The sequence below is a fragment of the Cyprinus carpio genome, chromosome A3 (assembly GCF_018340385.1).
Source record: "Cyprinus carpio isolate SPL01 chromosome A3, ASM1834038v1, whole genome shotgun sequence".
NCBI classification, from domain to species: Eukaryota; Metazoa; Chordata; class Actinopteri; order Cypriniformes; family Cyprinidae; genus Cyprinus; species Cyprinus carpio.
In genome coordinates, this window is record NC_056574.1 from 1,952,966 (window position 1) to 1,980,047 (window position 27,082).

A 27,082-nucleotide genomic window follows, 5' to 3' on the forward strand; every position below is an offset into this window, starting at 1 on the left:
ATGAGTTAAAGTGATACTATTTCGACATGCCCCAAGATGGGTTCCAGACACGATCACTTAGCCAGTGCAGTAAATTACCGGGAAGCGACACATGAAAAGAAGCTTGAACTGAATGCATGGAACATAAAGAACAATCCAGACTGTACATATTTCAAGAACCTTTTCCCCCGTGTTTGCCTTCGGAAAATAAGTGCTATGCGTCAGCTAAATAGTAAGTGTAAAACCCCGTCCCAAGTGCGCATTAAATCCCCACATCCATTTCCAAACTCAGTAATCAAAAGTAAAGCTATAATATGGTAATCATTAAACAGCAGACAACTCTGCATGTTTAAAGGGTTCATAGGAGGCAATTTACATTTTCTCTTTCTCTTTAAGAGTGTTACAAGCTCGTACGGCTGCTAAAAGAAGATTCTGTACAGTTGCAAAGACTACAGTCCTCAAATCCAAAGAGATATTCGTGCTTTATCACAGTTATCGAGACCGCTCCCACACTCCTCCTAAACCATCTTGATTTAAACCTGCCCCTTCCCTAATTCCCTCTACTTCATTCAACTGGTGGAATATATGTGCGTACCACCCTCAAATTTCCACGCAAAGAAAGAGGCCCGTGGTTTCCAGTAACACAGTTAGTGTGGGAAGAAAGTCATGGTCAGGGGTCTAGGGATGCCTTGTGTGTATCTAGGTGATAAGCAAAACACTTTTATTTTGTCTTCTGAAAGTAGATGTATTTAGGAATCTTTAAGATTACTTCCTACAGAACAGCAATGCATTTTATGGCCGAACGATTTCGTGAACCTAGAGAGAGGTTCATTCTTACTTTGCTACGACAATCTTTGTCTCTTCTGAATCATCTACTGTAAGTATGTTCTTGGTTTAAATATTTGCTGTTTGACCTGTGCAAATGCCTGAGTCCTTGCGCAGGGCGTGAGGGTGTGAAGAGAGAGAGAGAGACAGTGTCACACATTGGAGGTCAGCTGTCTTAATAACCTTCCGTGGTTTTGTGTACTGGCTAACACACAGTAGCTTCATCTCTGTGTCGAGTACTCGCGACCTCTGTTGCCTCCTTCAGGCTTTAACTGGAATGTTAAAAACTAAGGACACATTAGTACCTGTCCTTTACATTTATTTTGAAAGAAGAAGCTCGTGATTCTGTAAAGTGGCGTTCCCTTTCGACGAGTGCTTTGCTGTGTTCGGCCAATCACAATGCCTTGGGTCAGTTATGCCAATCAAGCAGACTGCACTTTGTCGAGAAGAAGGTACTTTGTAGAAAACTACGCATTTGAAGAGAGGCTGGGGCCAAGATTAACGCTACAATACTGCCACAGTATTTGAAAAATAATGTTGTTTTTTTTTGATTTGACACATTAACTCCTGTCAGCTATATTATATCTACCCAAAAACACAAAAGCATCATATGACGCTCCTTTTAAACTTAATTCTGAACCACCACCAATTACTTGTTGCAAACCTAAAGTGAAGCGCATCTGAATGAATAATAAGTCATCTGAAATACTATGAATCCCTCCCAACTCAATCTAAGAGTAGAGTATGCAACACTCCTCATACTGTAGTGTGGTGTGTTTTGACAAGTGATCCTGACCTCCACAAGAACCGCGACAGGAGATGGGTAGCATTTACCTATAGTTCATTTAGCGAGACGACTTCTATCCAAAGCCAACTTAAAAATGAGGAGAACAACAAGGCAAGAACACAAGCAGTGCTCATACAAATTTTCAAAACACTTGAACACTAAGATATAACATGGTGGAATATAAGCAAAGAGCGAAAGCAAAGTACATTTTCATAAAAGCATGTAGTCAGCTCAGTAATCACTGATAAACGGCAGATATTTTCTCAGTAAGCACTGAATAACATGCCTGCCACATCTGATTTGTTTAACAAAAAACTAGGATGGCATCACAGAATCTGCTCTAAAAAAGGAAAACTAGTTTAGTAAAAAAAGAGGTCTGACTGTGCTCTAATAATGTCTTTAAAGGTGATACGTTTAACTAAATATTTCAAATATTTACATTGATTTCAGGGTGAGCATCTAATACCAACATTGAGACAAAATTCTCTCAAAATCTATCTGCAGTGTTGTTCTGATAATGTAATTTCATTTTGACAATGTAAGACAGAAGGATGGGAGGTGAGTCTCGCTGATGATGTTGAAGTTTACTGCAGATGGTCATAAAAAAATATCAGCCGGCTTCACAGTAAAATAATTCACCAAAAGCATTTTACATTTGTCTATTCTTATCATTTGTTTGAGATGTTCGGTCATTTTTCAATACTCTGTGTGCACAATAGCATGCTTCGGCACTGTTTTAACATGCACTCTGTGTCCTGGAATTTACACTCCTTCACGACAACATCTGAGTTTAATAACCTGATAGTTCACCCAAAAATTATAAATTACTCATCATGTTGTTTTGAAAAACAAAAGAAGGTATTCTGAAGAATACTGTTTAACCAGACAGTTTAAAACGCAAGCCATTGACGTTTATCCATATTAAGAAGAAATAAAATAAAATAAATAATAATACTATGGAAGTCAATGGCTACTGTTAAACTGTATGGTTACCAATATATTTCAAAATATCTTATATTTTGTTTTCCGCAGTATAAAACAAACTCATACAGGTTTGAAACACAAACATGAGTTGTAATTAAATAATGACATAATTTTCATTTTTGGGTGAACTGTCCTTCTGATGCTGCTATAATTCACAATTTCAGCTAGTGACACTTCACAGTGCCTCTGCTGGTAGAAGTTGTTACTACACCAAACACACCAATTATTTTGAATTACAGTAGTTGGGCAGCGTCGGGTCTCAACCCTGCTCTCTGAGGGCCCACTGTCCTAAAAAGTTTATTTCCAGCCTGCTTCGCACACCTGCTTGTGTATGGAAGAAACAGGACAGAACTCATGAATATGATGGAAAACATGTGTTGAAGGGAAGGTGTTTGTCATCGTTAGAAGATCACTGGGCAATCTTATTCGAAATAATAACAGTCAAGCACCAAAAGCTGGAAAAACAAGAAGAATATGGGCCAGAAGAAACAACTGACAACAACAGAACAACATTTGACCGATGCAGGTGAGAATGTTTTAAGAAAACAGTCCATTTCAACTGTTTTTCCCTCCCCAATGCCAAGCCATTTTCTAGAAACAGTAGCACATCCCTTTAAAAAAGCACCTCTAAACACACATCAAGTCCCAGTCTCACACAATCCAGTCATGAATTCAATAATGGTTTCTCTACAAGGTTTTTAAAACAACCTCTTATACAATTTATAAACAGTTCTATGCACGGAGGCTTTTCCCTCAACTGTATCGTAAAAGGGTTCATTACTCTAAGCTTTTCAAGGCACTAATGACATCTCGTTTTGGTCAAAAGGTGGAAAAGTCTGCCTTTTGTGTCCCAGGACGACCCAGCCATTTTTTGGACTGTTTTCAGATTATAAATTAGTTTGGGCTATGAAAACCTTTATAAAGCAAAGAAAATATGAGTCTTCTTGTCAGTTATTGTATTACACACAATATGAATAATCAGTCTGTTGAACAAATTTGTGGAAAAAATAGGCAGGTTTTAGGCATATATAGGCTATGATCAAGATAACCGAAGATTAGCTCTAGAATGTCAGTTAAAGTGTCTGTGAAACCCAAGCATGAATACAAAATGAACATGCACAACACTAACATGTGCATATATTGCAAATATTTATTTCATATTATGATTTATTATTTTCAAAGACGTGAGTGACACACTCAGAAGTGATAGGCAGTCTCGTGGTTGTGTGCGAAAACGAAGCTTCGGAAGTCACCGATCACATGGTTTTGGGCAAAAACAAAATCCAGCTCCGTAACAGTGCTCCACTGTGAGATGTTTTGTTTTTTTGATACAAGCTTTGAAGCCTCGGTGTGGAATGTCACATCACTAGCAGAAAACATTTTTTTTAGTCTTCCATTGATTTCTATGGGGGTTTTTTGTTGGGGTGCATTCTGCACTGTGGAAGTGTAGAAGTGTGAGAGCGGGGCACTCCTCGTATTACAATAGCCATGCTCCTAAAAACTACCACATATTTTCCTATTTTTAACTGTGCCTATTTCTGTCGTTGTATAGTGGGTGATAATAGAAAGGAAAGGTCCAGTTTCTTGATGTTGGAGGAACGTGTTTTAAAATTTAGATCTTCCTGAAGTGTTCTTTAACTTAATTTTGATTCAACAATTCAGTTCTAGAAACAATGCTGATTTGTTACATTCCCACACCTAAAAATTCCTAGTTTGCCTTAATGGTGATAGAATGTCATTAAAAGGTTAGCACGATGTTCCTGAGAACATTTCTTTCGAACATTCACACTCCGCTGCTGTTAAATTGTTAATCACTGAATAGTATCCAGATTATTATCCCGATCCACTCCGTTGAGGTGCGCATTTCTCTTCAGTATACTGCGATACTGAATCTCATACACAGCTGTGTAATAAGTTTTTATTTTTATTTTTTACTTTTATTTGTTCGTGCACAAATATCACCTGGATACAGTACAAGGAGGGGAACGAAAACCCAGTTGGGTTTATACAGAGTTCCACTCCCACTTACATTAAGTTAATGTCCATTATAATTAACCTTTCTCACAACAGGCAGGACACAATTGATGCTGCCTTCAAAAATCCTTCAGAGATATGAATAATTCAGCACCAGTCCTGGATGAGTTTTCCCTCAACACGGTGTGTTTGTAAACATGATTGTTTGAAATTGTTTTTTGGATATTGACGGCATGCGTTCCCTGTAAATTACTGCTTCATTAAAATGTGCTACAATGCTGAGTTTGCACAGGAATGCAGTCTTTGGCTCTTGTGGCAACTTCCAGTTGGCAAGAAACAGGTCAGTTGTCTGAAAAAAAAAACATTAATAACAGGCTAATGTATAATATATAATATAATATATTGTAATATAAATAAATATATTTTATAGATAATTATACGTTAATAATATATTATTATAGCTTACTCCAAGATTTTGGACCACCCCAAAATGGTGTAAAAGCAATATTTCCCTTACCTAAACCAGTTACTAACACAAGTATGGGCCTGGAACCATCCTACATGTGATCTTACGGTCATTTCTCCAATGTGGTGTACATGTGATACAGAGAACAAATGTACGCACTAAATAAATATCTACTAACTTGTCAAGGGCTGGATCATTTAGCTAAATCTACTAACTTGTCAAGGGCTGGATCATTTAGCTAAAAAATAAATAAATAATAAATAGTGCCCCGTTGAATGGTTTAAGACATAAAATCATAAAAGAGCACCAGTCAAGTTTTACAGACACATTTTCAACAGCCATTTATCCCAGATCACATAGCAGAGCTCCAGACCCTATATCCGTTACGCATATTGGTTATCAAACTCATAAACATAAAAATAATTGGTATCGTCCAAAAAAGAAAAAAAAAAACAATTCCAAAACCATTCCATCTCTACTATTTATGCAAAGATCCTGAATCTCAGAGAACAGAAGCATGCTGAACTTCATTAATGCATGCTCTTACAATGTCAATAAGAGAGCTGTTGAATAATACATTTCTAAAAAAAGATAAATGACACAAAAAACAGTATCTTATATAACTGCCCTTTTCATCTGTTTATGAGAGCATGTACAGCAGAACTGTCCTCTTCATCAAGAAGCCTGAGAATTACTGTTCAAGAGAAACAGGGGGAAAGGAATGATGGAGACTGTGAGAGAAAGGGGGGATAAGAGGAGGCTGGGAACACTTCTGAAGTTGGAGTTGAATGTTTGACTGAATTCAACAACCCACATTGCAAACGGACTTGGCCCGAATGTGACCTCAAGCTGGCAACCGCTGGCCTCCTGTTGGCAATGGCATGTACCCTTTCAGCCAAAGCTGGGCCATGTGTGGCAATGACGGCACGACGTGGATCCGGCAAACAATATCCGGGCCGATTGTTGGTGGGAGGAGTGTGGCCCAGATCAGTCCAGTGATATGTGGCCCAAATCAGGCTATGATCTGGCAGCATATTATGTGACCCATGATAAACAAGATAAATACAATATTGCATAATAATGTTTAAATGATCACATACATTTTAATGAAGTGTAGTATTGTTAAAATGTAGTCTTTGAAATGGCAAGTCAAAAACAGAATGAAACATTATCATTTTCAAAATTAAGCAAATCAGTCAAGTGCATTAAACTGCACTTAATTATAATTTATTAAATTTTATATATATATATATATATATTAATATATATATATATATATATATATATATATATATATATATAATGCTGTCATGCACAAGCATTAAATAAAATGATCATGAAAGTATTTTATTTTTATTTAAATCCTCTGTATCCATGTGATGCTTGATGTGAGGACAGATTCCAAATTCAAACCTTTCATCGGCGATGTGTATCTCCTTCCTCTGTAGCTAATAGTAACAATTTAAAAATGTGCCGTTAAGAAGTTTTATAACAAGTTGATGCATGGATTTCACACGGGCCAGATGTGGGCTGGATCTGAGCCAACACTGTTGCTGTCTGGAAACAAAGCATGTCACAAAATTAATAATGCCGATTATAGTAATACACAATGCAAAAATATGAAATGTTAAGATTCTGTATTCCCAGGTTGGGTCTGGGCTATATAAGGCTCAGGTGTTTACTTAAGGCTGAGATTTGGCACCAATAATAAAACCTGTTTTTTTGGCCCAGTTCAGGGCCAGTTAAGGATGATTATCTGGCTGAGATTTGGGGCTGGTTTATGGCGCATGTCTGGCCCTTGTCTTTAATCCAGTTCTGGGCCACTTAAGGGCCGTCATTCTTTGCAGTACTTGGGCCGAGGGAAAAGTGATTGTTTGTCCCGGATCTGGGCCAGAAGACATTTGCTATGTGGGAAATACAGGCGGGTTGCTCTCTGTGTAAGCAAATTAGGCTACATAATATATCTAGGCTGTTATTAGTATGTAGGCTTATAATAGGTTGTGTATAGCCTAGCTCTGTATCATGCTTGAAAAATGTGGTCTCTATTTGCACTTTGATTATGGCTTGTTTAAAACGGGTGTTTATAAAAGTTTACATTGCTGTTACAGATGAAATATAACACAGATAACATAATATATATATTACCAGGTTAAATGTTGGTTATTAGTAGCTTAAACTACTTAATCTTAAGCTCTCTGTTCAAAAATCTACCTGAAATAGTTGACCATCCAGTGACTTTTTCAACATACTGTGCTTTGGGATATAATATGGTATTATTGTTCTCATTATGACTAAAGGAAGGAACTCAATGATAATGAATACCTTTTCGGGAACAAACCAGTTTAATCACAAATTCTATTAAATTAAATTTAAGTTTATTTGTATAGCACTTTTTACGATACAAATCATTGCAAAGCAACTTTACAGAAAATTAAGGCCCCGTCCACACGGAGACGGAGCTTACCCCAATCCGATCTTTTTTTTTCCTCGTCTCAAGAAATATCCGCGTCCACAAGAAACCGCAAAATGATGTAGTATACATGCCAGACCAGCATGTGGCGCTGTAATTCTGCCACAGAGATACACTAAAAACAGAGAGAAGAAGACATGGACTATGGTCATAAACCTTGCGCGTGGTACACAAACGAACATGGAACAATACATTTATTAATCTGTGTTAATGTTAGTTAATAAAAAGACAATCGTTCAGTGTTTGTTCATGTTTTTTGTTGCTGTTACGTGACGTAGAGGGTGTCTGACTAGGGGGGAGACGTGGGCTGATGACGTCATCGTTTCAGAAAATATACGGATTAGCCGTCCAGACGAAAACGCAAAGACGGCGTTTTCAAATTTATCCACTCTGGGACCCGGTTTCAAAAAATAGTGGTTTCACCTTACGAAAACGCCGGATCCGTGTGGAGAAATGCCTATCCGATAAAAAATTTGTGCGTATTCACAGAAACGCATCTCCGTGTGGACGGGGCCTAAGTTTCTACAATATTAAGTAGTAGCTTATCAGTGGTAACTCAGTTTATCTACATGTGGCTGAAATGTACGGAAAAATCAATTAAAGATGTAATCAGAATATGAACACTATTAACAGCAATTATTATATGATGCAATCAAACTTATAGCAAAAATTTGGTAGTTCTGTATGTTGTTTCAGGGTTAGCATCACCTGAGGTCCTCTGAGGGGTAGGCATCATCTCTTCTCAGGTGTTCTGGATCCAGACTGGAGCTTGTGTAAATCCACATCCCGTGGCAAAACAGAGAATCAAATAGAGACATAATTAGCGTAGCTGCTGTTTCCAGCTGCGTAAAATTAATTTTGTTTAACACAAACTAAAGAATAATAATGTGCATTTGATCAGATATAACTGCAGTCCCAAAATTATGAGATGCATTATTTGAATGCTTGGCCAAAGAGGTGTGTTTTTAATCTAGATTTAAACAGAGGAAGTGTGTCTGAACCCCGAACATTATCAGGAAGGCTATTCCAGAGTTTGGGAGCCAAATGTGAAAAAGCTCTACCTCCTTCAGTGGACTTTGCTATCCTAGGTACTGTCAAAAGTCCAGCGTTTTGTGACCTTAGGGAGCGTGATGGATTGTAGCGTGGTATAATGCTAGTTAGGTACGCAGGAGCTAAGCCATTAAGGGCCTTTTAAGTAAGTAATAATATTTTGTAACTGATACGGAACTTAATAGGTAGCCAGTGCAGAGACTGTAAAATTGGGGTAATATGATCATATTTTCTTGACCTGGTAAGCTGCATTTTGGTCTACCTGTAGCTTGTTTATTGAGGATGCAGGACAACCAGCTAGCAGTGCATTACAATAGTCCAGTCTAGAGGTCATGAATGCATGAACTAGCTTTTCTGCATCAGAAACAGGTAACATGTTTCGTAGCTTGGCAATGTTTCTAAGATGGAAGAATGCTGTTTTTGTGTAACATGGGAAATATGATTTTCAAAAGACAAGTTGCTGTCTAATATAACACCCAGATTTTTGACAGTAGAGGAAGTAACAGTACATCCGTCTAGTTGCAAATTGTAATCTACGAGATTCTGTTTGGTGGTTTTTTGTTCCAATAAGTAATCTCTGTCTTACCTGAATCTAATAGGAGAAAATTATTGGTCATCCAATCTTTTAGATTTTTAACACTCTGTTAGCTTAGATAATTTAGAAGTTTCATCTGGTCTTGTTGAGATATATAGTTGAGTATCATCAGCATAACAGTGGAAACTAATCCCGTATTTTCTAATAAAAAGCACTCCATATTTTACTGGTGATAAATGAGATGACTCCCCATTTAAATAAACAAAGTGGTAGTGATCAGACAGGTAGGATCTAAACCATCTTAAAGCCTGTCCATGAATACCTGTATAGTTTTGTAATCTATCTATGAGTATGTCGTGATCTATGGTGTCAAACGCAGCACTAAATTCAAGTAAAACTAGCGATGAGATGCAGCCTTGGTCTGACGCAAGAAGCAAGTCATTTGTAATTTTAAGGAGCAGACAAACTTTTTCTAAAATTTTAGACATAAATGGAAGATTTGAAATGGGTCTGTAATTTGCCAGTTCACTAGGATCTAGTTGTGGTTTCTTAATAAGAGGCTTAATAACTGCCAGCTTGAATGGTTTTGGGACGTGACCTAAAGATAACGACGAGTTAATAATATTGAGAAGCGGTTTTTTCTGCTACAGGTAACAACTCTTTCAGTAATTTAGTGGGCACAGGATCTAATAAACATGTTGTTGGTTTAGATGCAGTGATAAGTTTATTAGCTCTTCCTGTCCTATAGTTGTAAATCACTGCAGTTTATCTTTGGGTGCGATGGATAAAACTGAAGTATTAGACGCTGTAGAATCTACATTTGTTATTGTATTTCTGATGTTATCTATTTTATCAGTGAAGAAATTCATAAAGTCATTACTATTTAACTGTGAGGGAATATTTAGATCGGGTGGCGTCTGGTTATTTGTTAATCTAGCCACTGTGCTAAATAAAAACCTTGGATTGTTTTGGTTGTTTTCTATGAGTTTGTGGATATGCTCGGCCCTGGCAGTTTTTAGAGCCTGTCTATAGCTGGACATACTGTTTTTCCACGCAATTCTAAAAACTTCCAAGTTAGTTTTTTCTCCATTTGCGCTCAAGACTGGTGTTCCTGTGGCTCAGTAGTAGTGCATTGCGTTAGCAGCGCAAAAGGTTGAGGGTTCGATTCCCAGGGAACACATATTAGGTAAAAAACTAAAATAAAATGTTAGCCTGAATGCACTGTAAGTCGCTTTGGATAAAAGCGTCTGCTAAATGCATTAATGTAAATGTAAGACTACGAGTTTCTTTCTTGAGAGCGTGGGTATTACTGTTGTACCATGACACAGTGCGTAACCTTTTTCAATTTGATGGGGGCAACAGCTTCTAATGTATTAGAGAAGATCGTGCCCATGTTGCCAGTCATTTTGTCTAGTTCATGTGTATTTATGGGTACACAGAGCAGTTGAGATAAATCAGGCAGGTTATTTGCGAATCTGTCTTTGGTGGCTGGACACAATAGTTCTGCCCGGACGATAACGCGAAGCTATATAGTTATTATCATCAATACGTAGAATGCACGATACAAGGAAAATGGTCAGTAACATCATCACTTTGAGGTACGATATCTATGTCAGTAAGATCGATTCCATGCGATATAATTAAGTCTAGCGTATGATTAAAACGATGAGTGGGCCCGGTGACATTTTGCTTTATATCCAAAACAGTTTTAATAAGTCAATAAAACACAAGTCCTAATGCATCATTTGTATTATCAACATGAATTTTCTCCGAAAATTAGCGCTTTATCAGCGGTAACCAACAGGTCTGAGAGGAAATCTCCAAATTCTTTTAGGAATTCTGTATACGGCTCTAGTGGTCTATACACAGTAGCCAGAGCAAGAGATACAATAGATTTCTTTTGCATATCTGACAGTGTAACATTAAGCAGAAGTATTTCAAATGATTTAAACCTGTTTCCTGTTTTCTGCTTATCATTATATATTGTTGCAACACCTCCCCCACGACCAGTCTGAACAGTAGTTTGGTGGAGTAGACTCATTTAGACCAATATAATCATTTGGTTTTAGCCAGGTTTCAGTCAAGCAGAGTACATCAAAACTATTATCTGTGATCATTTCATTTACAATAACTGCTTTGGGTGTGAGTGATCTAATGTTTATGAGCCCAAACTTTAGAAATCTTTATGATTTTGTTCAATTATTTTACATTTTCCCGGTTTAATCACGATAAGATTTATTCTAGATCTTTACATTTAATTTATATTTAGACCTCACTATTCGGGGGGGAACAGACACAGTCTTAATAGATTGGACAGCGCAAGTACTTCTAACATTTAAGCGGGTAGAACAAAAGCCATCATAGCAGTTATTTGAGAATTGGCTTACTAGTCAAATGGAGCGTAGAGTCCTGGAGACGTTGTCCCGAGAGCAGCTCCGCTCCGACTCTGCTGGGGTGCAGGCCATCAGCGCGGGAAAAAAGCCTAGGACGCTCCCCAGAAAAGATTCCAATTATTAACAAAGAGCAGTTTCTGTTCTTTACACCATGACAATAAACCATTCATTTAGAGCAAAAAAGTCTACTGAACCTTACGTGTCCTCATCAATATGTGGGAGTGGTGCTGACACGATGATCATCACCGCGGCTCGATCAGGCTCCTGAAGTTTCCTCTTCAGTGTCTCCGTCTGCTGCAGCGTGGTGTCGTTAACCCCGGCATGAAGCAACGCTCTCCAGCTCAGGGGCCTGCCTCTGCTCCAGGACCCGAATCTGCTTCTCCACGGCCTCTAGCCACGGCCACCGAATGCAGCTCGAACGTGTCGTCACCTGCACTCAAAGGTAGACAAACATCCGCCATTAAAGCAAGTAACAGTGAGAAAAGCAATTGTAATGTGTGTGAATAGAGTATTAGTGATGCACGCGGGTTTAGCGACAACAACGCTGGCAATGCTAAACGGGCTATAAGCTACTAGCGGACTCAGGAAATCAAAATAAAACTAGTGATAACAAGGCGCTCTGATTGTTTTTACTGTAGAATACGATAGAGGATATATTCGCACATTATAGAAACGAAAATGATGGTATATAAAATAGATTTTAAGATTAAAAAAATAGACGATAAAGAATTAACGTGACGGAGCTCAAACTCAAGACACACGGCAGCAACAAATGGGGTGTGAAAATGTGTTATAGATAAAATATTTCTTCAATATTTACAGATAAATGTGAAGCAGCACGTCTTCATTATGCACTGCATTGTGTCACTTAATACAACTCTCTCAGAATATGACTCAGTCTGTAGATCAGAGGAAGTGTACAAACACAGGAAGAGCTGATAGTGTTTAAAGAAAGAGTTGTGATCATATAATGAAGACAAAAAAAAATAGATAAAGAGAAAATGGCTGATGAGTGTCATCTGTGTCTGCTGGGACTGATCTTTCTCTCTTCACTTCTCACAGGTAAACACACTTCTACATGCTCTTTAAACTGTGAAAAAAGTCTGTTAGATGTGCTAACATAATACTAATGCTAAAGTTATCTTGTGTGATTAAGATATGATTGTCATAATCTACACTTGTCATAATCTAAAATGAACTAATATTCATCATTTACAGCTCAAACTAATTCAACAATATCAGTGATTCCAGTCAACAGCACACACTCTCAGGATCCCTCAACTACAAACACACACACAACTAAAGGTACATCATCAGTGTCTTCCTCACACCAGTGCTTTACAGCAGCTCTCAGATACTGTTTTCTTCTTAAATCAGTCTCTAGATATAAGAATTCCTCTCTGAAGACATAAGAGATGGAGTACAGAATCACTAACTGTTCACTATCAGTTTGAGGAAACGGTTTATTTGCTGGTTTTTATTCTGAGCTCAGAAGAGTGTGATAGACATTAACACACTGATGCTGTCAGACACTTTGATTTTTGTTTGTGTGTACGGTGTTGTTTTGTGAGGTGATTAACAAAATACTACAGTAAAAGTAAAGTAAAGAAGTTTGTATTCATAGTCAAAGAGCAAACATACTAAAGCATTTTTAAATGTTTCCAAAAAAGTAGCTCAATTGTCACAAACACACGACATGCAAAACATCACACACATCTTGCAAACACAAAACACTTCTTTCAAAAACTATTTTAACTCTTCTAAAAATTGTATTTTTTCCTAGTAACTCTACACACAAACATAAAGTAATTAGCCACACTACACACAGATGTAAAGAAAGTAAAAACAAATGCCATACTTGAAAAAAGCCTGCTATAAAATTTAGAAACAATCTCTGATATTACTTCTGAGTCTTTAGAAATGACTGTCAATATTAAGTGCTGAGGAAAGGGCTTTCCTTTGACCTTTGCTGCATCCCAATGTGCCTACTTATACTACACCCTTAAGGGTACTCTTTTGGTGAAGAAAGAAGTAAACACTTTTGAGTGTGTAGTAGAAGAGTCGGCAAGCTTTGAGACAAACTGTAATTTCATACAGTTGTGTCTTTAACAGTCCGCTTTGTTGCATAATTACACACATCCTGTCACTGTTAAACTGGCATGTCAATCATCGTGTCACAGTTAACATCCTCCACATTTCATTTCATTTAACTTCCTACCATACTGGAGGAGAGAAAAAGAAGAAGCACGTTGATCTGCGTGCCGCGGGTATTTATGAGGAGAACTCTGCTCATATTTTCTGCATAATGATGCATTTAAAAGTTAACAACCAAACGGATGTTTATAAAAGTTTACATTGCTGTTGCAGATGAAATATAACACTGATAACATTATATATATATATATATAGCTATATATATATATATATATATATATATATATATATATCTATATATATATATATATATATATATATATTTACCAGGTTAAATGTTGATTATTAGTAACTTAAATCCCTTCATCTAAATCTCTCTACTTAACTGTTGGTCACGCTCATGCACCATGTTTGTAGTTTTTTTTTAAGCTTTTTATTCGTGTTTGTAGTTCTCAACCAAATGATTTATCGAAATGCATTGGATTGTGTGTAATATTAGCCATTAGAGTGTGCACAGATCCACATTTCAAAAATCGACCTGAAATAGTACACCATCCAGGGACTTCTGTCTTACTCTTTTCAACACACTGTGCTTTGGGACACACTTATTTTAATATCACATATTATTTAGGATGATGGACAGCAAGTTTGACAGACTATGGCATAATATGCTATTATTGTTCTCGTTCTGACTGAAGGAAGGAACTCGTTGATAGTGAATACCTTTTCTATAACAAAACAGTTTAATCATATATAACTGAAGGACTTGTTTCTAAAATGTAACACCATGAGAGGAACTGCCGAAAGAAAGAAGTGAAACAACAGTAATGCAGATTGTATTCAGAGCAGATGTGGTTAACTATATACAGTTCTCACACTGAAGAACATGTTTCACAAACAACATCATGTCAAGAGTCTTGTGTTTTCCCAGGTTAGCAGTTTATGGTTTGGTAATTAAAAAAAAAAAAAAAAACTTCAATATTTACAAGATAAATGTGAAGCAGCACGTCTTCATTATGCACTGCATTGAGTCACTAAATACAGCTCTATCAGAATATCCACTCAGTCTGTAGATCAGAGGAAGTGAACAAACACAGGAAGAGCTGATAGTGTTTAAAGAAAGAGTTAAGATCATATAATAAAGAAAAAATGAGATAAAGAGAAAATGGCTGATGAGTGTCATTTGTGTAGGTGTTCACTTCTCACAGGTAAACACACTTCTACATTCTCTATAAACCCCTGTGAAAAAGTCTGATAGATGTGCAACATAATACTAATGCTAAAAGGTATCTTGTGTGATTAAAAAATGATTGTTCATAATCTACAGTTGTCATAATCTAATCTGAACTAATATTGATCTTTCACAGTTCAAACTAATTCAACAACATCAGTGATTCCAGTCAACAGGACAAACTCTCAGGAACCCTCAACTACAAACACACACACAACTAAAGGTACATCATCACTGTCTTCCTCACACCAGTGCTTTACAGCAGCTCTCAGATACTGTTTTCTTCTTAAATCAGTCTCTAGATATACTGAATTCCTCTCTGAAGACATTAAGAGATGGAGTACATAATCACTAACTGTTCACTATCAGTTTGAGAAATGGTTTATTTGCTGGTTTATTCTGAGCTCAGAAGAGTGTGAGAGACATTAACACACTGATCTCGTGGCACTCTGATAGAGCAGCTCATACTGTAGATGGAATAGTGCATCCCAAAACAATGTGTTTGAGAGTCATCAACTCGATCTATGGAAATAATGCTGGAGCGCTCACGTGAGAGGAGAACTCCGAATTCAGGAAGAGAGTAGCGCACTCATAGGCGACCCTTTTTGATAAAGGGGAGCGCTGCTAAACTACTCAACTCAACTCAACTTTTATATATTTATTTCTTTCAAAACCATTAGAATGGACCAAAGTGCTGTCCATAGTTAGGCTGATCAATACTCTAAAATACATGCAAACATTAAAACAAGACACTAAGAGAATCAAACAACAAATCACTCACAGTTCTCAGACCTAATCAAACGCCAAAAGCTTGATTAAATAAATAATGTCTTCAATTCCATTTTAAAAATATCCATGCCTGATGAGGTTTTTAGGGATAGTGGCAACACATTCCAAAGTGCATGAGCTGCAACAGAAAAAAGCGCGGCCTCCACTACGTCCCTCAAGCGAGACCGTGGGGATGGTTAGGAGCATATTCCGAGAGGAGCGAAGGTGACGTTTGAGAACTGATAAGGAAACTGACATATCTTTATGTACTCAGGAGCTTGATCATGTAGTGCTTTAAAAAACAAACATCAACACCTTATATTGTATTCTGTATCTAACAGGGTAGCCAGTGAAGGGAATATCAATAAAGGTGTTATGTGATCCTGTTTTCTGGTATTTGTTAAAAAAATCTCGCTGCAGCATTCTGGACACACTGAAGACGAGTAATCAGTGATTTCACTTATGCCCAGATAAAGAGCATTACAATAGTCCAGCCGGGTTGAAACAAAGGCATGCACAACAATCTCCAAGTCCTTGTACGAAAGAATTGGTTTCAGTTTAGACTGTTTTCTTTACTGAAAGAAAGATGATTTCACAACGCTGTAAAATTGACAATCAAAGCATAAGTCAGAATTGAAAATACTCCTAGGTTCTTTACATAACTTTGCATATTGTTGGACAGTAGTCTATTATTTCCAGCCGGAGCATTCCCAAGCTCCTTGTTCCCAAAACATAATAAACTCAGTTTTATCCTCATTTAATTGTAAAAAAATTATTTGCTAGCCATCCCTTTACCTCAGTCAAGCACTTATAAAAATTAGTAAAAGATGCACAACCATCACACTACAAAGGAAGGTACAATTGTAAATCATCAGCATACCAACTGATAGTTAATATTATGCTGCTTAAAATAGACTCCAGGGGTAACATATACAGAGAGAACAGAGTCGGACCAAGGATTGATCCCTGAGGAACCCCCCAAGAAATAGCAGCGTATGCAGAGACATCATTTCCAATTTTAAACAGCAAACATGTCCTGTCATGCAAATAAGAGGAAAAGCCACTAAGGGCTACACCACTGATTCCTACATAATCTCTAAGGCTGGGGAGGCTATTAAAATAGCCTGATCTAAAGTATCAAAGGCTGCACTTAAATCTAACATCATTAAGGCAACACTTTTTCCCAGAGTCAATACTTCACAAAATATCATTTGTAACCTTCAATAATGCTGATTCTGTGCTATGTTTGGTCCTAAATCCAGACTGAAAAATATCCATTATGTTATTTTACAATCAAGAAATCTGTAAGTTGATTATGGACAACTTTCTCTAAAATCTTATCAATAAAAGGCAATTTCGAAATAGGTCTGAAATTTTTTGAACTCATGTGAATCCAAATTATGTTTTTTTTAAAACCAGCACAATAATAGCATGCTTAAACCCTAAAGGTACAGTTCCATGATATAAACTACTATTGATATTCAAATAGTATATTAGGACCAATAGTGTCTACAACCTCTTTACGGGCAACATCGCGACGAGGAGAACGTCATAAAGTGAGGTTAGTCGGCGGCTTTAAATGCATTATTATCTTTTCCAACTGAGCTAATGTAATAGATGCAAATTTACTTAAACAACGAGAAGGATTAATTATATCGGCTACAACATTGCCTACAGGCACAATATTCGACCTAATAAGACAACAACCTTATCAATAAAATATTTTAAAAAAACTATCCCACACAGATCCTTAGAATGGGAAGGAAAATAATTGATAGACGGACTCAATACTTATCTATAGTTGAAAATAGTACCTTCAGATTATTTGCATTATGTGATATAATTCGCGAAAAAATACGAAGATCTAGCGGCTCTAACAGCGTTTTGATAGTTTGATAGAGATTCTCTAAGAATATCATAAGATATCTGCAATTTATCTTTCAGCCACTTCCGCTCTGCAAGCCGACAAACCCGCCTCAAAATTACGCGTTTACAGTCATTTAACCACGGTCGTTTTTTAACTTTTTGACATCTCATTTTAAAAGGCACAACATTATACAAGATTTCCGAGCAAACATGATTGAAGAGTCCACCAATATTCATCAGGTCCCACACACTGACAATATGGTAGGTCAATATGAAGGGCTAATTCAGTAAAGCAGTTGAGAACGCAATAGGTGTTAGAAGTAGTGATAACCCTGCTGCCAAGAATGATGGAGGCTGATGACAGTCATTTGTTGTAGAGGTAAAATTAAACCTAATAGGCATATGAATCCGAGATGGCCATTTCTTCAACACAAATATTTTCTATCTCCAAAGAAAGACCAAGGGTCACTACCACAAAGAATCGCCCAAATAGCCCTTCATGTTGAGGGAAGCGATGCTTGAAGTGTATAAATTAAAGACACACTGGCTGAGTGGACCCCAAGAAACCATGGTCTAACCAACTCAAGGAAAGGGAACGAATCTGAGTGTGTACCCCTTACCATACAGGACTTCAGAAAGTGCGCAGAGTCTTGCGTGCAACAACTTACCACCATGTGGTTTTCAGAGAGTACACAGAGCTTAGCGTGTGTACTTAAAAGCTCTTCCTAAGCATGCGCAGAGGCGCTGAACCGCACGGGAGAGGCAAGCTCAAACTTACAAACCTCTGGAAAAGGGAATATTACCTGAGACAGCATATACATGAAGTAATACCCCCAAAGGGAGCGAGTTGGTACTCAAGTATCTATCTATCTATCTATCTATCTATCTATCTATCTATCTATCTATCTATCTATCTATAGATATCTATCTATCTATATATATATATATATATATATCTTCTATAGGATAAACAAAATATTTCTTCAGTATTTACAGGAGAAATGTGAAGTAGCACGTCTTCATTATGCACTGCATTTAGTCAGACTCAGTCTGTAGATCAGAGGAAGTGAACCAAACACAGGAAGGGTGGATAGTGTTTTTTAAAGAAAGAGTAAGAAGATCATATAATGAAGAAAAAATGATAGATAAAGAGAAAATGGCTCATGAGTGTCATTTGTGTATGTGGTCACTTCTCACAGGTAAACACAACACTCTAAGACATTCTCTATAAACCCTGTGAAAAAGTCTGATAGATGTGCTAACATAATACTAATGCTCAAAGTTAGACTGGTGTTGATTTAAAATATGATTGTCAATAATCTCACAGTTGTCATAGTCTAATATGAACAAATAGGATCTTTCACAGCTCGAACTAATTCAACAACATCAGTGATTCCAGTCCCCAGCACACACTCTCAGGATCCCTCAACTACCAAACACACACGTAACTAAAAGGACATCATCTCACAGTGTCTCCTCACAGACCAGTGCTTTACAGTGCAGCTCTCAGATACTGTTTTCTTCTTCTGAATCAGTCTCTCTAGATATAATGAATTCCTCCTCTGAAGACATTTAAGAGATATGAGTACAGAATTTCACTAACTTGTCACGTATCAGTTTGAGAAATGGTTTATTTGCTGGTTTATCTGAGCTCAGAAGAGTGTGATAGACATTAACACACTGATGCTGTCAGACACTTTGATTTTGTGTGACAGTGAGATTGTGTCAGGAGATCACTAACAAAATACGACAGTAAAGTAAAGTAAAGAAGTTTGTATTCATTGTCAAAGAGCAAACATACTAAAGCATTTTTAAATGTTGCCCAAAAAAAGTAGCTCAATGTGTCACAAACCACACGACATGCAAAACATCACACACATCTTTGCAAACACAAAACACTTCTTTTAAAACTATTTTAACTTCTTCTAAAAATTGAATGTGTTTTTTCCTAGTTAACTCTAACACACAAACATAAAGTAATTAAGCCCACCACACACATAACGCACAGATGGAAAAATGTAAAAACTTTACTCTCTCGTGTGTTTCTCTGACCTTGATTATTCAGAGCAGGCAGCTCGGAGGAGTTTGCACACACACAACGCACACCACCCACACACAACACACACACACATTCAATCTCTATACCGTATGCATGTACGACTGATTGAATTGCCACAGTTATGTAACTGAACTGAATCAACACCATGAACTCCTCTTGAGCTCTGTAATGACACTGTTGAATTGTTAGAGCTAGCTTTACTGGCAGCAGAATTTGAATCTGACAGACTCTTGATGAAGCTGCTGGTGAAACAAACTATATTTACAACGCGCTTCAGAAAACAAAAGTTGACTTTCTGACTGTATGTTGCATATGTATATATTAAAGTTTGTATTTTTTTCATTACCATTACATTGTTAGGAGGGCATAAGAAAAAAATCGAAAAAATTAATTTTTGTGCAAAAATTTATTTTCCTGGTCTATTATGCTGTCTTCTGCTAGGAGGTACACCGGGACTAAATGTTTAAAAAAAAAAAAAAAAAATAATAATAATAATAATAAGAGCATAATAATAATAATAAGTACATGAATGGACAATAAAAAGGCAAACAAAATGTTTTTGTTTTTTTTTAATCGCCAAATAAGGAAGACCGTGAGGATGTGTGGTTCAAGTATGGTTTTCGGGGTGTGACAAGACACTTATCCCACGAGACGACGACACAAGCACTGGGTTCATGAGAACGAGCCGAGACGATATCAAGATTTTTAAACTTTTTTTAAAAGAAAAGAAAATCCTCAATGATGAAATCTATAGGGAATCTAAAAGTCTTTATTCAAACTGAAACACACACAAAAATTGTGCAAAAAAAATGAAGAGGCTCTTTGAAATCAAATCCGTACTTTATGAAATAAACAGCCCATACTCATCCATCTTCTTCCGCTTATCTGGGGGTCAGGTCGTGGGGGCAGGCAGTCTAAGCAGAGACGCCCAGACTTCCCTCTCCCTAGACACTTCCTCCAGCTCTTCTGGAGGAATACCGAGGCATTCCCAGGCCAGCCGAGAGACAATAGTCCCTCAAGCGTGTTCTCGGTTTCCCTGGGGCCTCCTCCCGGTGGGACGTACCTGGAACACCCCCAGAACGCTTCCAGGAGGCATCCGGAAAAGATGCCCGAGCCACCTCAGCTGACTCCTTTCGATGTGGAGGAGAGCGGCTCTACTCTGAGCTCCTCCCGAGTGGCCGAGCTCCTCCAGACATATCTCTAAGGGAGCGGCCCCAGCCACCCCTACTGGAAGCTAATTTCGGCCCGCCTATATCCGGGATCTGTCCTGTCGGTCATGACCCACGCTCATGACCATAGGTAGGTAGGAGTAGATCAGACCGGATTAAATCGAGATGCTTCGCCTGAGCTCAGCTCTCTTGAAAACGACAGACAGGTACATCGCGGCATCAATGCAGAAGCTGCCCTTTCGCCTGTCATATCCGCTCCATCGTTTCCCACCCGTGAACAAGACCCCAAGATTACTTGGATCCTCCACTTGAGGCAGGAGCTATCACCAACCTGAAGGGGACATGCCATCCTTTCGCCTGAGAACCATGGCCATCGGACTGGAGGTGCGATTAGTAATCTCAGCCGCTTCACACTCGGCTGCAACCGTCCCATTGCACACTGAAGGTCCGGCCCGATGCAGCCAACATGACAACATCATCTACAAAAAGCAGAGACGAATCATGAGGTCCCCACAAAATTATATAGTATACACATAAAAAATAGATAATAAACAACACAAATATATCCCTTTAAAGTAGCAGTCAGTTCAAGTTTTATTATTTAGTAAACTGAGTTTTTCCACTTTAATAATATATATATATATATACACTCCTGAACAAATCTTAAACCAGGGGATACATTGCTAGTTTAAACTTACACACTTCGCATAAGTTGATCAGTAACCAGGTTGTGGAAGTGCTGCTTTCAAAATGCCAAAAGAAGAAACAGGAGCAAGAGACAAAAAATAGAGACTAGGCAATTTATTGAAAACTGCATTTAAACTCAAACAGGCTGTTCATCAGCTGACCAAAAAGTTTAAAGACCATAGCCCAAAAATAAACGCACAACAGAACTGAAAGTGTCAAAAAAGGACTCAGTAGTGAGTAGCCCCACGCGCTCTTGTTGAGCACTTCAAACTCTCGTTTCCGCATGCTTGATGCTACCGTTGTCCAGGAGGCTGGTGGGAATTTTGATCCATGTGGTGAAGATGGCTTCAATGGCTGGCATCCTACGCCTGGAAACTGACGCCCCGCTTTTTGTAAACTTTCTCTTTGCCATCCATCCCCAAAATGTTCTCAATGGGATTTTAGATCAGTGAAACAAGCAGGATGGTCCAAAATAGCAACGGTATTCTCCTGGAAGAAGTTCCTTCGCCAGGCGGTGCCCGCTGTAATTGCAGCGCTTTGTCCTGTTGACAGACCGCCCAGTCTTAACCGCGACAGACGGGGCCCGCTGCAACAGATCCACATAGCCAGTCGCTGTTTGATGCCCCCTGCACAACCTGAAGCTCCATTTTCCCATTGAAGGAAAAAAAGCACCCCAGATCATGATGGAGCCTCCCTCCACTGTGCCGCTGCAGAGAAAACATCTTTCAGGTGGATCTCCTTGTCATGCCAGTAACGTTGGAAGCCATCAGGACCGTCCAGGTTAAATTTTTTCTGCGGGGGGGGAGGTGGACAGAGAATAAAACTTTCTTCCACCTTTCAATGTCCCATGTTTGGTGCTCCCTTGCAAATTCAAAATGGGCAAGTTTGTAGGCCGTGGGAGGAGACGTGGCCTTTGAAGACGTTTTTTGTTCTTGAAGCCCTTCTCTAGCAGATGACGCCTTATGGTTATTGGGCTGCAGTCAGCATCAGTAAGGGCCTTAATTTGGTTTGAGTATCGACTTTGTGCCTTCCTACAACCCGTCGGATCCTGCGTGCTCATTGCAGGTGAAATCTTTTTTGGGTCTACCACTCTGACTTTTATGTCCCATAACTCTCACGGATTTTAAGGAAATGTAAAATGACTGTCTTATGACTGTGTCCCAACCCTCGGCAGCTTATTGCGCGTTGCGAGAGGCCTTGCTTGTGCATCTCATCAATCCTTCCACGTTCAAAGAGAGAGAAAAGCCTTATGTGCCTTTGCCATCGTGGAGATTCTGACAGGTATGACTGCTTGGAAGAAACAACTGACATGACAGGCCATATTTTTGTGCCGATTTGACCCTTTTTTATGGCTATGGTCCGTAAACTTTTGATCAGCTTGATGAACAGCCTGTTTGAGTTTAAATGCGGCTTTTCAATAAATTGCCTAACTCTCTATTTTTTGTCTCTTGCTTGCTCCTGTTTCTTCTTTTGGTATTTAAAGCAGCACTTACAACCCGTTATGATCCACTAGTGCTAAATGTGTAAAATCCTGTAATGCATCCCCTGTCTCAAGATTTTGTTCAGGGAGTGTATATATATATGAATGTGAGTCATTCTGTTCAAATGCTATTGAGCTTTTTAAATTTGCATTTAAGTGCATTCGTAATGAAAATTGAAAATATTCTACATATGATTTACAGTTTATTTGAAATAATGAGAAAATATAAAAGGTGTACTATAGTTGACACCCTCATGAACACTTTTACAGTATGTTTTATGAATGTGAGCCAATTCTGTTCAAATGCTACGAGCTTTAAATTTGTATTTAAGTGTATCTTCGTAATGAAAATTAGCAATATTTACATATGATTTACAGTTTATTTGAATAATTATGAAAATATGAATGATGGGCCTAAAGTGTGCCAAGAAAACATCCCCCACACCATTACACCACCACCACCAGCCTGCACAGTGGTAACAAGGCATGATGTGGATCCATGTTCTCATTCTGTTTATGCCAAATTCTGACTCTACCATCTGAATGTCTCAACAGAAATCGAGACTCACTGTAGACCAGTGCAACATTTTTCCGTCTTCAATCAACCACCTTGGTGAGCTAATGCAAATTGTAGCCTCTTCTTTTTCCTATTTGTAGTGGAGATGAGTGGTACCGTGGGGTCTTCTGCTTGCTGTAGCCCATCCGCCACCAAGGTTGTGTGTGTTGTGGTTTCACAAATGCTTTGCTGCATACCTCCTCGGTTGTAAATCTAGTGGTTATTTCAAAGTCAAAGTTGCTCTTCTTCTATCAGCTTTCTGAATCAGTCGGCCCATTCTCCTTCTCTGACCTCTAGCATCAACAAGGCATTTTCACCTCACAGGACTGCCGCCAGCCAAAGATACTGATGCTTTTTCCTTTTCACACCATTCTTGTAAACCCTCAGAAATTGGCCAGTATGAAAATCCCAGTAACTGAGCAGATTGTGAAATACTCAGACCGCCCGGCCTGGCACCACCAACCATGCCACGTCAAAAATTGCTTAAATCACCTTTCTTTCCCATTCTGGACATTCAGCTTGGAGTTCAGGAGATTTGTCTTTGACCAGGACCACTCCCCCCCCAAATGCATTGAAGCAACTGCCATGTGATTGGTTGATTAGATAATTGCATTAATGAGAAATTGAACAGGTAAGTTCCTAATAACCTTTAGGTGAGTGTGTGCGGCGATAAATGTATTAATTTAAAAAAGAACAAAGCAGTGGTTCCTAAACTGGGGGACACGGCAAGGCTAAGGGATAGTTTGAAGGCCCTATTTAATCCATCACGAGCCTATATAATCCATTTTATTTTTTTGCATAAATTTTTGTTTTTATTTTTTCTAAATTCAGTTTTTTTTTCTGGATTAATTGATAATTTTTCTCTCAACTCCTTTTTAATAGTTAAATTAAATTGTATTAATTAAAAGCATGTCTAATTAATTAAAATCATAAATCCTATACATTTTCACCCAGTTTACTAAAAGTTTAACAAAATGACATGTTTAGGGCCCTATGAAATGTTTTTTATTTTTTTTCACCACATTACTCACCATTTTCTAACTATTTTCTAACTACCAGAAAATGTATCCTGGTAGTGGAGACGAAGAGGAATTGAGGAGAAAAGGAAAATGAAGGGGATGAGGTCAAAGGTCATTTTGTTCCTGATTACACAACACACACACAATATCATTACAGGGTTTCAATACTAATTACACAACACACACAATATCATTGCCAGTAAGAGGAGAAAACTTTCATTATTCTATGTACAGCAAATACAGTAACACATGTTGTACACTCTCAAACTCATTACTGTTGAACTGATTTGTAGCCAAGTAGTCCTTACATGTACAGTATCTGTTCAGAACTGAGAGACGACTGTCTAGAGGCAGAGAAGTCTTTAGTCAGAAGACTCAGAAACTGCTGTAACTAATACTGTAAGGATACTACTAATACTGTAATGCAGTCTGGCAGAAGATGCTGAATGAATGAATGAATGAGTAAAGTTAATTAATTTATTTACAATAACTGACAGTATATTCTGGTGTTTGGTTTTGAAACTTTTCTCTTCTAGTGCTTTCATCTACTTTACCGATCTTTACAGGTGAGTTTAACAAAAGTAAATTTTTCGTTTATTGCTTGTATTACTGTATCTGCCACCTGCACACTCTATTAATGATCCTAGTACTCCTAAAAAGTCATTTATTAGCACAAAAGGATTCATGGTTTCCCAAAAGGATGGTTTCTGATAACTTCACTTGTGTCTTCTAGGCAGCGAAAAGTAGTTGTGTAGTAATTTGGACAGATTGGTGACAGTGTTGCTCCCCACACCATAGCGAGGACCAAAAGGTCTTTCTGGACAAAAGAGAACATGTTTTTGTCCACATTAAAAATATTTGATTTTGACCAGACGTTGCAAGTTTGAGGTTTGATACAAATTTGTGTATAGTTTTTTTGAGATTGTGTTTTATATTTGTGAGAAAAATGGTGGAATTGTTTCATGAATGTGTGTTAAGCACATCGAGAAAAACTTGTAATATAGTTCACACAGGTCTGGTATGTATTTAGATGATTTTTGTGACACGAGTTTAAAGACCACTATGTAAATGTTGGCACTGTGCGGTTATCTAAACAAACTGCACGCATCCTGTGGAAGGAACATTCGAACCGGAGTACTTCTCCAAGTTTATGTCTATGGCAATTTCACGCAGGCATGTGGTACTCCGCAGCGCCGTGATGAGACGAACAGGCTACAATAGTAAAAAATAATCACTTAGTTATAAATGTACCATAGTGATTTGGGATAAGGGACAAAAAGGTGGTTTGAGTAGATGAATTTATGATCTTGTACGTCATTGTATGGCATTCGCACATGTGAACCACAGAAAAAAGTACCTAGTGTGCTTAAGTATTAAGAGTTTATTTTTATGTTCATATGCTTTAACTAACCTAACTATATGATCACAAGATCCAGGAGAAACTGAAGTCTGTTATTCTGCTTGGATCACTTATTCCGAGGTACATCAGTTCATTAATGCTGAAACAGTCAATCTGAAGAACTGATCATCATTTTATATCTTTGATTTCATTCACAAAGTCTTGATTGTGTTCATCTGTCCATCCTTTCCTGTAGAGATTTTGATCATTCTTAAGACTGCAGTGTTTACTGCTCCTACTGTGATTCTTCTTCAGATCATCTGTGCAAGAAGAGCTGGTGAGTTTTTCAGATGATTCACATTGATCTGAACAATCTGCACTCATGAGAGCTCAGTTAATGCTTTTGTGTTGAATTATTTTGCAGGGAGGAAGGACTGCAGCAGCCAGAGGAAATAGAGATTAATACAACAGTATAAAATACTCTACAATAACAGGCCAGATTATGGGAAGATTCATCTTTATCTCTATGAATTTAATGCATATTTGCATACAGTTTTGAAGGATCTTTTCATTGAGAGTACTGTACTGAATACATAAAATATAATATTAAATCCTTACTTTTAAAATATATATATGAATGATTGTATTTCCACCTACAAACCCGATTCCAAAAAAGTTGGGACACTGTACAAATTGTGAGTAAAAAAGGAATGGAATAATTTACAACTCTCATAAACTTATATTTTATTCACAATAGAATATAGATAACATATCAAATGTTGAAAGTGAGACATTTTGAAATGCCATGCCAAATATTGGCTCATTTTGATTTCATGAGAGCTACACATTCCAAAAAGTTGGGACCGGTAGCAATAAGAGGCCGGAAAAGTTAAATATACATATAAGGAACAGCTGGAGGACCAATTTGCAACTTATTAGGTCAATTGGTGACATGATTGGGTATAAAAAGAGCTTCTCAGAGTGGCAGTGTCTCTCAGAAGTCAAGATGGGCAGAGGATCACCAATTCCCCCAATGCTGCGGTGAAAAATATGGATTAATATCAGAACGAAGTTTCTCAGAGAAAGTGGACAGATTTAAAGTTAATAATCATCTACAGTGCATAATCTCATCAAAGATTTCAGAGCATCTGGAAACAATCTCTGTGCATAAGGGTTAAGGCCAGAAAACCATACTGGATGCCCATGATCTTCGAAACCTTAGAAGGCACCGCAGACACATACAGGAAGCTACAGTAATGGAATCCACAAACATGGGTCAGGAATACTTCCA

General features: G+C 37.9%; 1 long non-coding RNA gene across 1 annotated transcript; it reads left to right on the forward strand.

Annotated features, from left to right (window-relative positions):
- Positions 1 to 12,296: 12,296 nt before the first annotated feature.
- LOC122138920 lies at positions 12,297 to 15,076 on the forward strand. Its single transcript, XR_006155896.1, has 3 exons — positions 12,297 to 12,525; positions 12,682 to 12,768; positions 14,985 to 15,076. It is a non-coding gene; the product is annotated as an uncharacterized LOC122138920 (long non-coding RNA).
- Positions 15,077 to 27,082: the final 12,006 nt, after the last annotated feature.